A 16,120-nucleotide genomic window follows, 5' to 3' on the forward strand; every position below is an offset into this window, starting at 1 on the left:
GTGGTTTTGTTGAGAAGACGTCAGCTGACCAGTGGTTAAACCAATAAGGCAGTGAGCACCAACCCCGACCAGTTCGCTCCATTGGCTACATTATTACAGCTTCTCCACAAATCACAGCGTAAAGGACGCACAGTAAAGGCAGAGCTCATTTAATCCAAAGTAATTTCATATTGTAAAGAAATTGACATATGCCAAATGTCAACATACGCTAGCTGTATTAACATTCTTTAATATTTTTTATTTGTCTTAAACTACCTATTGTGATGACTGATTTCATTCATATCTTGTGTTTATATCACGTCCCATGGAATGTGTTTTCTGTTGGAATGAGATTGTTTCCTTTAGTGGGGAAAGCAGCCCATCTAGAGGAAGAAGCGAGTATTGCAATTCACTTGATAGCGGACTGCTAATTCGATTTTATGCTGCATTACACTGATGTAATGCAATGAATATTTTTAGAGCCATGCAAAATTATTAAGCTTGCTCATTTTTGCCAAAGTAATTCCCTACAATGAATACAATTCCTGCAGAAACCTGCCATTAGAAGAGTTTATTAAATGCAGTTGCATAAAACAGCAATGTAAATAGTTGATTATTTTAATCAATATGTTGTCAAACAAAAAAATTGAAGAAAAAAGATATTATTTAATCTTCAAAGACTCTTCCATTTTAAACGATTCCCTCGCCACATTCCGGAACGTTCCTTCCGGAAAGCCGTCACCATAGTTCCAAGTGATGTCCTGCATATCTCCTCACTGCTGACTAATGCACTGAGGGATGCAGACGCCGTGCACGTCAGGAGCTCCACCCCGTCCTTGGTCACGGCGATGTCGTCCTCGATTCCCACCTTGACCACAACATCAACGACAACGAAAACAACAACAACAACAACAACGACAACAACAAGCTGTCACTTAGCGGTCTCTGGATTGGCCGCTTGATTCAAACTCAATTCCAGCGAGGGATCATGACATTTGATCAAAGGCTAAATATATTTTATACATGAGGCGACTTAGTTATTGATTAATGAATGAATAAATACATTGACCTTTAACCGGGTGAAAAGGTCAATTTTTTTTTAATTCAGCATTTATGCAAGATGTATGAGCAGCTTCCAATTCTGTAGGCTACTGCATCATGCATATGATACACTTCAAAGCCAACCATACATGCAATCCTCCTTTAATGGACATATTACGCATAGTTTATGAATAAGTAATCTGCTGTCTGCATTTCATTTATGTATCGTTTACTGCATACATACAAAAAAAGGCAAAGTGAATCACAACACAGACTTGATTGAATTGGGAAGGTATTAGAACTGCACTGCCCAGGTATGATGTTAGGCGTCTAAATGACATCATTTTGGATGATATTCTGATATTCCTAGGTTACAACAGGAATACATCGGCAATACAATCAAAACCCAAGAAGCTTCAGGTACCGGTAGGGTCCGCCCGATGGAGAAACCTCGCCCACCATCTTGGGGCTGAGAAGCAGTGGATTTCTTTATAATATTAGAGAATTAAATAATACAATAATATATTATCGTGCAAAACACACCACTGTCTTTTTATTCATCTTCTTATTCCCTAAAAATACAATTATGTATTACAATGCAAAAATAAGCATACGTTTTAAGAATTTGAATAGAACCTTAAAACACACAAGTAAAATGTTCAGCACTGGTTGATCTGTTCAGTATGGCTTATAAAAATGTTGTTTTTTGTTACAATGAGGCAATATATTTCATAATATAACATCCAAGAAAAGAATGACATGAGACATTTGGTTTGAGCTAAATGCAGCTGTTTTGAGCTAAATGCAGAACACCCTTCCAGACATATTCATATTTTTCTTACCTTTTCAGACAGGACTCTACCACTACCATGTTTATACAAACCTTCAATGTTTTCCTTTGTCCCCTTTTACGGTCAAATTGAATGCAAACAGGTCTGGTAGCCAACCTAACTGCAATAGGATGAAAAGAATGTCTGAGAAAAATACGAATTTTCTCTTCTTGGGCTTATCTCATGGAAACTTTCCCATTTCAAAATAAATGAATTCCCTCCCAGAAGTTAAACATACACGTAATAAACATGCATGTATAAACATTCATAAATAAACATATGCTTTGCTTTTTGATTTTAGAAAACTTGATATAATGCTTTATTAACGCTTCAAATACTGTTATAATTTGCTTTGATAATCAATACCATTCACATAAAATTTTTAACAGTCTTTTACTTATCTAAAAAAATTCTTAGAGTATCTAGAGTCTAGACAAAGCTCCATTGCTAGCATTAGCAGTATGATACGGATCTCCATATTCATATCACGCTGACCTCCAGGTACCCCCCGACATCGTGCACGTCGCAGCCCAGCAGGTGGCCCAGGCCGTGGGGCATGAAGACGGCTCCCAGGCGGACCCCCATCATGTCCTCCACGGTGCCCTTCAGGATGCCCAGCTTCAGCAGCTCCTCCAGGTGGGTTCGGTCCGCCAGCAGGTGCATGTCAGCCCACTTCACCCCTGGACGTGTCAAAGGCCCCCTAGTTATAAGGTGCGCCTTCTCGGGCACATTGAAGCCTTCAAGATGTTATTTTATGAAGTACTCACACATGTAATTAACTTTTTTTTATCAACAAAAATATCCGAAAAGATTCTAATCTGCATGGATTAATGTCTCAGTCAAGTCTCATAGTGCTTTTCAAATGGACGAATGAAGAGCTAAGAAGCATCTCTATATCTTCATAAGACACAGACTGCTGAAGATTTGTTGCCTATTGGTTCTCTTTTGACCTCTTTCATTCACAAGGTGTTCTTCACCCATCATCAAACTGCTACTAGCCATAAGGTTCTTATTCAACGTCATGCTGCTATGTCTCAAACATTTTTGATAATAATTGAGCATGGATTTTAAGTTTAACTAGATCCTAGTTTGTCGGTGTCAATGTGGAGGTTTGATTCATTAGTTAAGTTTCTGCTTGAGTAAGGAAACCGTTGGACCGTTGATGCCTAGATACAACCTCAGTCGTACACTAGGAAACAAGTGAGTCACCTTGCTTAAGGGCACTGGAGCAGCATTTTTAAATGTCCTACGTTCCCCAGATGCAGGTGTAGGATGAGTGACGCATCCCTCCTTTGGTGTAGCAGTAGTGCTGGAAGAGACTGCAAGGAAATCAAACACAAAAGACACACAGAATTACATGAGACCCTGGATGTGTATTTCAGCAACCAGAAGCTTCAAGCTCTAGATGTCGACTTTCTACTTTGTTTGCCTATCATTGAGTAGGTCCTACCATTTAGATTACACAAACACTACACAACAAATAGATGTTTGTTCTATATTCATGCGCATGCACAAAAACACAAACACACAAACACACAAACACACACACACACACACACACACACACACACACACACACACACACACACACACACACACACACACACACACACACACACACACACACACACACACACAAACACACTCACACGATAATAGCAATGCCAGGTTTAAAGGAAAAATAAGAGTAAAGAAACGGCACAGGATAATTGGCAGAGCGATGCCCTTCCTTTGACCGTGTGCTTTTCAAGAAAGCGTTAAGCGTAGGTGCCCTGATCATCCACGGTAAAGCACATCAAACAGTTCTCTGTGACTCTCAACAGAGCACAGGAAGCCCAGCAGACCGCCGTGCTGAGCAGGCACCTCCTGGTTGTGTTTCACAAACACCACAGAGCCCTCCACAGGCCCTCCCAGGGCCCAGTGCTGGGAGGGGAAATGAAACTGGAGAACAACATTAGAAAAAAAATAAAAATATATCGCCTGACGACTGCACCTACTGCTTTTTTTTTTATTAAAACATTACTCCCATGTCGCCTCCCGGGCTTTGTACATCTGAGCCGTCGCGTTCAGTGCTATTTCATGTAGCTGATGATGTTCTTTGAAATGCATTTTTTTGAGTGACCCAGGGATGACATTGAATCTTCGTTGGGATTGTTACGGCCACAGTGCTGTGGGCGGGTGTGTCTGTTTCCCTCTCTCGTCTCATGCTCCAGGTCCCCCCCTCCCCCTCTTTACCTGAGTGGGGATCGCACCTGAGGAGACTCAATTCAATTAAATGCAGTATAATTCTGTGTGGAATGTCAATGATTAATGTGTGGAAAACAAACCCAATACTTGTTCATCTATTTGATGTGATTCAATATAAGTCAAAAAAATATGTTTCTGACTGCGAGTTTCTTTTTAAGACAGAGTTCACGTTCATGTTCACAAAAAACAAGCATGGGCAAAGGGCTTTGTTTAGTTTGAAGAATTAAATGGATGTTGTGAAAGTCGTGAACGCCATGGCTAGAAGCGATGGTTCTAAGCCGCAATTAAAACTTCCCAATGCAGTGCTAATGTGATGCTCTTTAAAGGTGTTTTGAATGTGAAATCAACTAAAAAAATATCCCTTATTAAACATCCCTGGGAGTGCCCAGGGCAGTCACGGAATTTCAGTCATTGGACTGAATTATGCATACTAAAAATACTTATGCAGAAACAACATACTGCATACAGGGCACAGTGACAGTTCTGCTGCAGAGCGACTGGATTCAACTGAAAAGTGATGACCTCTACTAGATGAAACCAGAAGCCTCAGAATCTCATGACTCACTAAAGAGGAAGAAGCAATACAAGCTAGTTGACAGGTCACACCACTCGTCGGATGACCTGTATAGATATGACTGTATAGATGAAACCCTTATGTTGGGGACAAAATAATGTATAAACACACTGCACGATATTATGAATATGGATGTGCAACCCAAATCTTTTGTATACTGTCTAAAATGAATTGGAACTCATAGGCTTCAACCCTAAATCGGATCCAACGTTTTTGTGGGCTTCACTGGAGATCCTGAGTGTGTAGCGCATGATCTCCAGCTCCATATCAGTCTCGGTCACGCGGCTGAAGAAACAATCAGAGGTCAGCAGTCAAGAGCAATCAACCATGAAGATATAACCCAAAACGTTCAAGACTCATATGAGCAACCTGTTGTTAATGGTTACAATATCGAAACAAAAGCTAGAGAATTTAATGTTTGTTGTATTTTGATATGTGAGAGGAATATTATGTTAGCGTGAAATGGTTTTAAAAACCATTACCAATGATTTTTTCTTTTATTAATAGTGTGATCACTTCAACTTAGGATACATAGTTTTGAATTATTCAGAAATCCCAATGAATTGAGTTATAATACGATCCTGGGTTATTCAATGATACACCTTGAGGAGATAAGGCCCGCACTCTTGTGGTTTCTCTGTGAGCCTGTCAGACATTCCTACTGATAAGAAGGTGCACTCTCTCAGTATCTGATCTGAGAGTGCATGAGACTGCATCAGCACTCCAGATATCAGGGATCCATGAACTATAGACCTTCAACACATGGCCCAGAAACCAGAGAATGAATATGATTCAAATGGGAGACTGTGGTTAAAGATGGGAGCAGTGACAACAACGGCATTTTAAAGAAAATACGCATGAAGAAAGATGGATGAATATTTCTTTGTAGCTTGTTTGCTATGATGTGTATTTTGTCATAAAAACACAGACACACACACGGAGACACACAAACGCAAAAGCACACACACACACACACACACACACACACACACACACACACACACACACACACACACACAAAGACACACAAGCACAAAGACACACATGCACAAAGACACACACACACACACACACACACACACACACACACACACACACACACACACACACACACACACACACACACACACACACACACACACACACACACACACACACACACACACACACACACACTATCAAATTATTATGCTGGGGTGTATTCAAGTGAAAGAGTACCATCTGCTCTCTGCCTTCATGGATTCCCACAATGTGTGTCTGGGTAACAGACCTCTGCTTTGTAGGGCTCAAGCACTTTTATCCCACAGATCTAGAATCAGGGGGATAGAATGTTCTCTCCGTCAAAGTGAAACAGGGAACCAGAATCACCCGTTCACTCAAGTCTCTGGCGTCCTAAGCCCTGTGTTCCCGGGTTTAAAGCCATCGCTATTTCCCCGCTTCTTGCCTGCTAAATATCATGAACTCTTTCCTCCGAGTGGACTGTGGAGGAATTCAGATGAGCATTTCTGAATATACAGATGATACGGTACAATATCGACGAAAGCAGAACGAAACAGTATGTGTTCAGAACTATTATCTTTTTCTCGCGTTCAAAATCTTTCCCGAGACCTTTCTGGATTGGACGAGAGGAACTTTAGCTAGTACTGTACTCTTTGGGTTTTCTTTGATCTGTGACCGAATGTGTTCCACGTCGCTTGTCTTGCGTTGCTGGTGTAAACAAGGAATTGCTATTTTTTGTATTTCTTGAACGTAAGGTAAATGTACCCTGACCAGCTGGATGTCAGAAAACATCCACCTAGCTCCACCCAGCTTCTTCAGTTGGAGATTTGAAGGCGGATAGAATACTTAATGTAGATGTTATGTGTCTATGTTAACAATAATCCCATCAGCTTGATACACCAGGTCAATGTCTTTATTGATTATGTTTGATAGTGTTTGGTATGTAAAACTGAAGTCAACCGGAACCTCACAGACATTATTTTCCCATGATAACACCACTATAATATGTATAACATCACTTTCACAGACATTTTTCCCATTCCTCATGGCTGTTACAGAGGCAAGTGTGTCACCTTTGTTTTCTTTGTGATCACACATTCAACAGAGAATTACAAATGAGAACCTGTACTCCGGTTACCAGCAGGGTTGCCAATGTAAGCCGGCTTGATCTAGACGACACACAATGTCCATTAAAGACCGCTGTTGGAGATGAGCAGGGAGAGTTCTATCAAGTGATTCTGGCCACCGGGTGTGCCTGAGAAGCATTCCTCCTTATTTCAGAAAATGTCAATTGATCTGGAGAGCCCAGAGCCTAATGCTGGGGACAGACAGGCTGGCACGGAGCCCATTACAGCTCTGTCTGAGAGGTGGGGGGGGGGGGGGGGGGGGGCTAGGACAACACACACTGCTCTTCACTGCACACAGGCCCAAGCACGAACACACAAACGGGCACAACCACATGCACATACACACACACAAATTCCCCTTTGGGAAGCTCGGGAGATTGCGAACAGGTCAAATCGGACTTGAGACCCTTAAATACAAAAACAAAGATTGAAGATATAATTAATTGGAGGACATGATAAAAGTGACAGACAATACTAGCCATGGTGGATCTATGTATTTCCTCATATAACAATGAATTGGCAATTTAAAAACAGCCGTGTTTAAAAAAATGCTGACTCACCATTCCACGATGACTGGATGCAGTATGGTGTTGATTACTTCAAAGCTGGCGGAGAAAAGGTGACACAGTTAGCACCAACATACGTACATATGTGAGAGCTTCTGAAGCGTACGTTGTTTTATGTGGAAAATATGTAATCGCACATTTCTAAGGAAATAATTCCAGCTATTGGCAAGGATAAAACCATTATCCTGCCATTTATATGAACTCACAAAGCCTGGCAAAACCATTAGTCTAATCAAATTTGTTCCAAAATGAAGGTAATCACCCGCAATCTGTATTCATAGTAAAAGTCCCCCAGAAGCCGTCTGAACAAAGCACGATTACATTAATGAATAATCATAGGAATGAATAATTGGGGCCATGTGAGGCAGCAGTTATTGCCTTCAAACTGAGAGCTTCCCAGCCGCTTCCCAAGGTCAATGTTCCCCCTGAAGGTCACATACCAATGTGAGCGGGACGGCTAGATCCAGGCTGATCAGTGTCTGCAATCTGAAAAGGTCGGGATGCAGTATTTAGTGGAGCCCGACGGATATATTGCTTGTCCGATTTTATCTGCCAATATTCGCCCTACACAGATAGATCGGTATCAGCGTGTATGCTTACCGAAATGCATGTGAAAACTTTATCTAAGCAAATCTATGCCAACACTCGCGACAACAACAGATTTACATTGGGTTCTGTGTGACGGATAGTAGCTCCTCTCCATACAGTTAATTTGTTCCTTTAGTTCATGATTTTATTGTGATGACGCCTGAATCATTGCTTGAGGGTGATTAGCAAATCCCAAAGAGCTGCTACGACCACAGAATACCACAATATACATCCAATATTAACCGATATCACGATATCGCCAGTTTTTTTACTCACTAATATCAGTATCGGCGTCGGCCACTAAGATGCAGTCGGTTGGGCCTTAGTACTTAGAAGGCAGAGTTATTTCACTTACAGAGTATTACCCGTCTTCATAGCATTCATATCATTATCTTTGATCTTTTTATTATCTCTGTACATCTTCTGTACATCAAAACTCAATAACCGAAGTACTTACTTATTTGACTTAACTAAATGTCAAATGACATTGACAGTCATTATTTTTCAGTTCGTTTTGTGAAGATAAATGAAAAAAACGCAGGTCGTCAGCAAGGAAAAATGAAAGCAAAAGAACCCGCACGTGCCTTTAATATCCAGAAACCATTGGCTTGAACTAGCTCCTTAACCAATAACGAGATGTCATAACATTAATTAAATAAAATCAAGGAGTATATTACTGCAAGAACAATTTATTTTAATGATCACCTTTAAAGAAATGAAATTGACTTGTATGTCATGTGTCATTAAAGTAATACCGCCAGGCTTTTAAGATTCTGTCTCTGCCCCTCTCAGATGTTTGAAAAAAAAACGAAGATACCGGTAGTTAAATAACAGGAGATGATTGAGATCACTAATGTACAGAATTAATCACAGTGCAGATATTCAAGAGGCCTTCTAACCCACTCACAATTGTAGTTATGATATGGATTCAGCGTTTGTATGGAACCATTACATTTGGACCACACCACCATTTCAACACCAACACCAGCTATGAACTGAAGTAGGGATGGGTGGATTTCACCTTTAGAAACAGCCCTACAGAGACACAGCAAGTTTATGGCTGGCTAACCTTAACTTTAAAGTTCAGATCCTGGGAAAATGTCAGCCAACACAAGTGGACCAGAGCAGAAGTGATGACTTCCCTAGACTTACATCACATGGACTTACATCAACAGCATATTTCTCTTTGAAGTGCTCCATGGGATAGATCCTGTCAACACAGAGATAGAGACTAGTTAAGGTAAGGAAAGACATAATTTCTTGGATCAAAAATAGCGACATTTTTTGAGTAACTCATAAAATTTGATGAAGATTGCAAAGATGACTCTTTTCAATTGTTTTAAAGTTGGTGCATTATATCCATACACAATTTTGTGCAGCATATAACTTTTAATTTGCTCAATGTATGGAACGTGTTGTAGACATTTTGAAACGGACCCAAAGCAAGCGAGTCAGTGACGGCTGCTGAAGATAGCATCTTCACATTATGAAAACCATGGTTTACTCTCCCATCTCGATGGCATATCTCTCAGGCAGGTTGGGGAAAAAGAGGCCGGATTCTCCTGTTTATGACCTCAACAGCACCAATGAAATCAGCCTCGGTGAGTCCAGACGTCCATTGGAAAATTACTCATAGCGAGAAGGAGAGGTATTGAAGTACACTGATTCCACAGCCTTTGATTAAACAATCAATCAATCACAATTGATTGCACGGAATATTATGTCTGGTACTGATTAAGACATGTATTTTTCCCCCATATTGCCAGAACATTTTGGGCAAGCTCAATATCACATCCCTGCTCTGCACAAAGGAAGACAAAGATAAAGTGTAGCTGATAATCAGCCTGGCCACTGACACTTTCTCCTTCTGGCGAGGACCGATTTAGAATAATTAAATCTTTCCCTCCTCCATGCATGAAGTATGAGATCTATTCCCCCGACGGAGAGACCTCGCTGAGGCAGCAGGGCGCTGGAGGTGGAGGCTAGGCCTAGGCGCCAGACGGGAAGCCTCACACCTGTCTGAAGACGTCGTCCGTGTCGGTGCAGTACCGCTGCTTCTGCTCCCCGCCCTGCAAGAGGACCACCGATCCTGGGGGCGCTCCCGCGGCACCCAGCCCCTGGCACAGCCGGCGGCGGTTCTCCGCAAACGGTTTGGCAGACGCCCTCAGGGTGTCCTTCCCCAGCCAGTAGGCGGGCCTGCCAGGCAGCAGACAGACGTGGACCACATGTAATGACTGGTAGAGTGGTAGTGGTCACAGTCAAGAGCGAGAAGAACAACGTTTCCAAAGAATTATAATAATCCTGATGCCGGATTTCTAAGTTCTAGCTTCTGCTTTGGCAGACAGCCCAAAGAAAAATGTTTTCAATAAAGCTATTTTCAACCTCAAATATATTTTTAGACGCTTACTTACATTTGACTTGAATTCAAATTCAAATTATTAACGGTTGACTTCATCTCCCCAATGTTGGATGTAGTAGATGAGTGATTTGGGAGATCAATATAGATGAATAGGGTGAATGGGAATTAAGATGTGCCAAATGTCGTCATAGCCGAGAGAAGTTATGAAAAAATGTAAAGTTTAAATGTAAATCACCAAAAGTAATAATAGTAGTCAATAAACATTCAATAAATATTCTTCAGCAAAATCAGGATTCTACAACCAAATGCATTAAATCGTTTTAAAGAATACATATACCACCAGGTGTGAGTGTGATTGGCCGTTAGAAGCCGTTTTGAAAATCTGCCTCTTCTGACATCACAAGTGGGCGTGTCCACCTAGATGTGTGACGGAGAGATGAGTAACTTTTGCTGCAGTCCACTGGGTAGGCTGGTAGACTGATCTATTCAGCACACATTTAGTTTGACATCCCCTCTTGTGATGTCGGAAGAGGCAGATTTTCAAAACTGCTTGTAACGGCTAAACACAGTAACACCTGGATGTATATATGTCACTATTAAAAGGCGCTGTAGGTTCAATTTGAGTGTTCGTATAGTTGAAAGATCGGAACAGAGCACGATTTTGTAACGTAAATAACGCAAAAAACGTCCCTGTTCTCTCTGCTCTCTATTAACGTTTTTTTAAGACGTATAATAAGTCTTCGGATGATCTTTTTGATTGACGATAAAAAACATAGGGGTCTATCATCTTCAGCTGATCTTTTCCATTTCGTACACAACCTGGCTGAAGACGGATCCTCCCGAGTTGCTCAAAGGTTGCAGGGCGGCGGTGGCATCCGAACCCTGGGGGACGAGGCCGGCGTCCGCGTCGGTCGCCCAGGGGATCCTCGCAGTTCTCAGGGCTTGGAACCCCGAGGAGGAGGGGCGGATCCCCTCTCTGGGGGTCTGCCTGCAAGGTACCGCAGAAGAACACCGCCAGTGGGGGCGGGTTGGTGAGGACGGCTGATGCTAACCTGCTAAAAACGGGAGAGAAAGCCTGAGTGTTACCACGCTCCTTGTTTAAAGGTGACAGCTTGTAACGGTTATCACACTCACACCTGGTGGTATAATATGTCCCATTTAAAGGTGTGATCAAATGTGTATATTTGCATCATCCATTATATTATACTTGAGATTTTAGAGCTAAGCTTATTATTTCAGCTAATATATCACAAGAACTTGCAGCTGTTATGATATGCTGATTATTCAAATGTTATATATTCATAAACACAAAGTGATGACAGAGTCACGTGGTAGATTCACGTGACAGGCACGTCAGGTTTTTTTTTTGAGAAGACGTCAGCTGACCAGTGGTTTAACCAATAAGGATGTGAGGACCAACGCTAGCAGAAGGCTTGAAGGGTTGTTTTATATTACTAGCACATACTTACTAATAATTATATCACTTGTAAATATTTACTAGTTATTATAATGGATAAAGCTAGAGCTATTGCTTTGCACCTATTAAGCAGTCTTGATTATATTGAATCATATTGATGAAGAGGTATTACAACAGAGGAAAACTGGACCCCATAACCTGACTCAAAGTGATGAAATACAAAATTGAATTTTAATCTCTGTCGATTGAATTCAGGATCTGTCTCACTTACACACACAAGCACACTCATATACACGTTCTGTTTACTGCAGTCATACAATGTAAACAGTAGGGGGAGATGCAACTCTCTTTTAATAAAGTCGTTGTGCAAGACTGAAGTTCAACGCCATTTATTTTGAGTATACCCAAATGGCACAAAACAACTTGAGCAAGAGACTGACCATATTTGTCTGTTAGGGCTTATTGAAAAAAATATATATATTAAAGAAAATAAAAATCATAGGCCTGGCTTACACTGTGACCAAAGTGTAAGACTCAAACGACCCCGTATGAACAATATGCTGCCGCAAGACAATTCATTATTACAATGCATTGTTGGAAGAAAACAACAATCCATTGCCCTTGCTTGACAAGGGGACAGAAACTATGTCTGTGGCAAACTTCTCCCATCAAGCCTAAATAATTTCAGGCGCACACCAGACGTTCAGTCTGTCCTTCGTGTCTTGTCCCTTGCCTTTTTTATTTTTTTTACATTTACCTATGAAATATGAATATATTAGCCCCCCTTCCCCCAACTGAGAATGGTTATCATCACTTGGCTGCATGATGGCCTATGCTTTGGATTTAATAGGAAAAGTCTGCCCTTGTTTTAAAGGACTTCACAATTAGCAATGAAAAACAAATGAACTGTGGGCTATGAAATATGATTATCGAAGCTCCTCAGATTTCCACCCGCGTCATCGCTGCTAAATTACGCTGCTGGCGCTTTTAATTAACGCGAGTCTAATTTAATTTGAAAATAGTCTTCATAATTCTACCCAATACTGATTGTGTTAATATTAGCGGGAAGGGAGTGCTCTGATCAGAATGACAAGTCTGATTGGAGAAAGACCTACTTCATATATGCAGGCTAAATTAACGCAACTGAGCCATGAGACGTAGGCTATATATGCCTATAACGTTTCAGATGTCAGGAGACTCATCTGTCCAGCTTCATACCATAGGGTTAGCTTAGCACAGGTGGTAGAGTGGGTTGACTTTTAAACGGTGGGTTGCTGGTTCAATCCCCGGCTCCCCCCCCCCCCTCTCTGAGTGTTGAGATGTCCCTGAGCAAGACACCGCACCCTAACTTCTCTCGACGAGCTGGCTGTCACCTTGCATGGTTGACTTTGCCATTGGTGTGTGAACATGTTGATTAACCTTTTTAAGTCGCTTTGGATAAAAGCGTCTGCTGAATGCTCCTACAATGCACAATGCAATGCCAGGCTCCAAGCATGTGGTCTCTCTCTGGTCCGTCAGGTTGGACTCTCCCGTCAGCGCCCTGCCCTACGTCCGTCATTGAACCCTCCACCCAGTGTCCCGCCCCACCCTGATGAGCCAGCAAAGTGACCTACCTCCAGGGCGGCAAGGGTAGGTCGGTGCTCCGTTACGGGTCACAGACCGGTCCTTGGCTTAGGGGCAACCAGAGGAAAACAAGCCAATGCCGCTGTGGAGAGCAGAGCCAATTCCCCGGCATCCCACATGTTTTATCTCCAAAGCCAGCTGTAAGTTGTGGTGATACACTTTAAACGGCAACGCTTTGAACTCAGAACTTTACTCCTGCTTAGGGGCTTTTGGACTCACAGATTTACGGCGGAGGGAGGGATGCTTTCAAAGACGGTGGCACACAGAGGAGAAACCAAGTACACGCGTAGGCCAGCCGGGTAGCACACAGTCCGGGAGGATAAACAAACCGATGTGTCTCTCAGGCAGACTGATCTGGAGAAGCAGAAAGCTAATTGTTTCTGTTCTTAGGCGGTGAACGTGTGATAACGAGGTGCATGCTCGAAGCATCCACGTTGTCACTCTCATCCAATATTGTTTTGATGTGAACTTGGGAAGTTTATCCTTGCTGATAACGTTTATTTACCAGAAAGACACATTAATCATTCTTAAGTAGATACTAAGTTAGGTGCAAGTATGCTAGCTGAATATACGTGTTGTTCTTATTCTCCGCGACAAAGAACAAAGAGGACAGAGAGATGTTGTTTTCACTGTCGTAGGCCTACCACATATGTCCAGACTGCAGGTGAAGACCAATGTTGGATAACTAGGCAGTGCGTTAAGAAAACTTTAGAGTGAGGAAACGTGTTAAATTGGCTCGGTAGGAGGCGTGTTGCAGGCAAAGCGGACCTCATTAGGCACTCCTGCTGCAGACATGTTGCAATTACCGTGTCTCCCGCTCCCAGCGGTGATGAAGGCCCACATGTCCGTTCAGACAAAGGCGAGCCACAGAAGAGGGGGAGAGGAGATGACGGACCAGTCAAGGCTTTACTTCTCCTGCTTGCATGGTTCTAAAGACCAGTCATGGCTCCAGTCCTGCTTTCATTAAGGATGAAACCCGTTGACCCGTGGTCGTTTAACGTTACACTGGACAGAAAATCTGAATTATTCTCTCACTGGAAGACCTATTATTATTATTATTATTATTATTATGCATGCCTTTTTTTGGGGGTATTTTCAGATGTGTAGTTATTTAGACTTGGTAACACTTTAAAATAAGGGCACATTAGAGTAACCAAACCCGACCCTAACCCTTACACAACCCTAAAACATCCCCACTAATCCAACCCTAACCCCTTTGAAACAAATGAAAAGACAAGCCTAACACTAAACCTGATGCTAATGCCAACACTTATTATGTCATGAACAAATGTTAATTAATGGTTCATTCATGCACCCTTTTTGTACGTGTTACCCAGACATTGTATGATCCAGGATGTGATCTTAAATAGACCGCGCCCTTCTCTCTGGTCTCAGTCTTTACGTATAGCAGCATGTTCCTCTACGATGAGGTGTAACTGTCAACAAACACACATAATCACCTGTCTGAGATCCATCTCACCTTATGAGGCGCAGCAACACAAATTAACCATCAAATGAGGTTACACAGATCTGTGCCAAATCGCCTTGTGTCTCAGGACTGATAAATGGATGTGCATATATGTTGATTTATGAAAGCTGAAATGTGAACACACAGTTAATACACTTTTGTGTTGCCGTTTTTTCAATTGATAATTCCAGTAAGTGTAGGAGCTTGAGGTCTACTCTGGCAATTACACACTGATAGTGGCTAATTTGTAGTCAAGCACCTCCGTTTTGCCTCCTTTGCATATTAAATGTTCATTCTGTTTGTGCATTCTAATTTTGATAAATAGCCAAAGCAATAAGCAAACGGGGCGAGCGAAAAACCCATTTTCACCAAATGTGATTCGATGACGTCAACTTGGGATGATATAGACGTCTGCCGTTTGAAGGTCGTCAATCTCCTCTCCCTTCTAATTCTTTGTTTAAAATAAGGATTAGCATGAAGAAAAACTTATTTATTCACCACCTTCATACATAATCGTTGCTTAAAGTGCTTCACAGAACATTACAGAACCATTTGCAAGGTAACATTACAAAAGGGTTTGTGTGTGTATGTTTGTGTTTGTGACTGGGTGTGTGTGTGTATGTGTGTGATGCTTGTGTGTGTGTGTGTGTGTGTGTGTGTGTGTGTGTGTGTGTGTGTGTGTGTGTGTGTGTGTGTGTGTGTGTGTGTGTGTGTGTGTGTGTGTGTGTGTGTATGTTTGATTGCTTGCGCGCGTGTTTGTGTCTTTGTATGTGCGTGATTGCTTGCATCTGTGTGTGTGATTGCCTGCGTCTTTGTGTGTGCGTGCACGTTTACGTATGTGTATGTTTTGTAAACCACCCATTCACAGGCATCAATAATGCAGCAAACAGAAAGCAGAAAGCTACGCAGAGCTTCTGAGGTTTGGCACAGGCGGGCTGATTGCCCTTGTTCCACCACTAGACGACCATCCTTCATACCGAGTCGGCCCGTCCTCTGGCTCGCCCCATGGGTGCCACGCTGGTGGCACCAATATGATGTGCCGATTCCCATCCATCTGCCGCGGTGCCGGCGAGCGGGACGGATGTGTCACCGGGGGTTGACTCTGCTTGTTTCCATCTTGTTAATATCCCTGGGAGGGGCGCGCTGCCGCAGCCACCCGGCCCGCCAGCCCGTGAGCTCGGGAGACCGGAGACAAGATAAACATGGACTTTAGAAGGCAGTGGAGACCCGCGCCGCACCGTGAATAACCTTGCGCGACGGAGGCAGCGGACAGGCGGGGCTCGTCTGCTGCCGCTGCTACCT

At 42.4% G+C, this 16,120-nt stretch overlaps 1 long non-coding RNA gene across 1 annotated transcript; it reads right to left on the reverse strand.

The window, feature by feature from the left end:
• Positions 1-1,901: 1,901 nt before the first annotated feature.
• Positions 1,902-7,831, reverse strand: LOC130404033 (uncharacterized). The gene is made up of 5 exons (XR_008904158.1): positions 7,804-7,831; positions 7,358-7,402; positions 3,060-3,169; positions 2,346-2,530; positions 1,902-1,971 (listed from the first exon to the last, which is right to left on the reverse strand). It is a non-coding gene; the product is annotated as an uncharacterized LOC130404033 (long non-coding RNA).
• Between the last annotated feature and the right edge of the window lie 8,289 nt (positions 7,832-16,120).

This window comes from Gadus chalcogrammus, chromosome 14, assembly GCF_026213295.1.
Source record: "Gadus chalcogrammus isolate NIFS_2021 chromosome 14, NIFS_Gcha_1.0, whole genome shotgun sequence".
Taxonomy (NCBI): Eukaryota; Metazoa; Chordata; class Actinopteri; order Gadiformes; family Gadidae; genus Gadus; species Gadus chalcogrammus.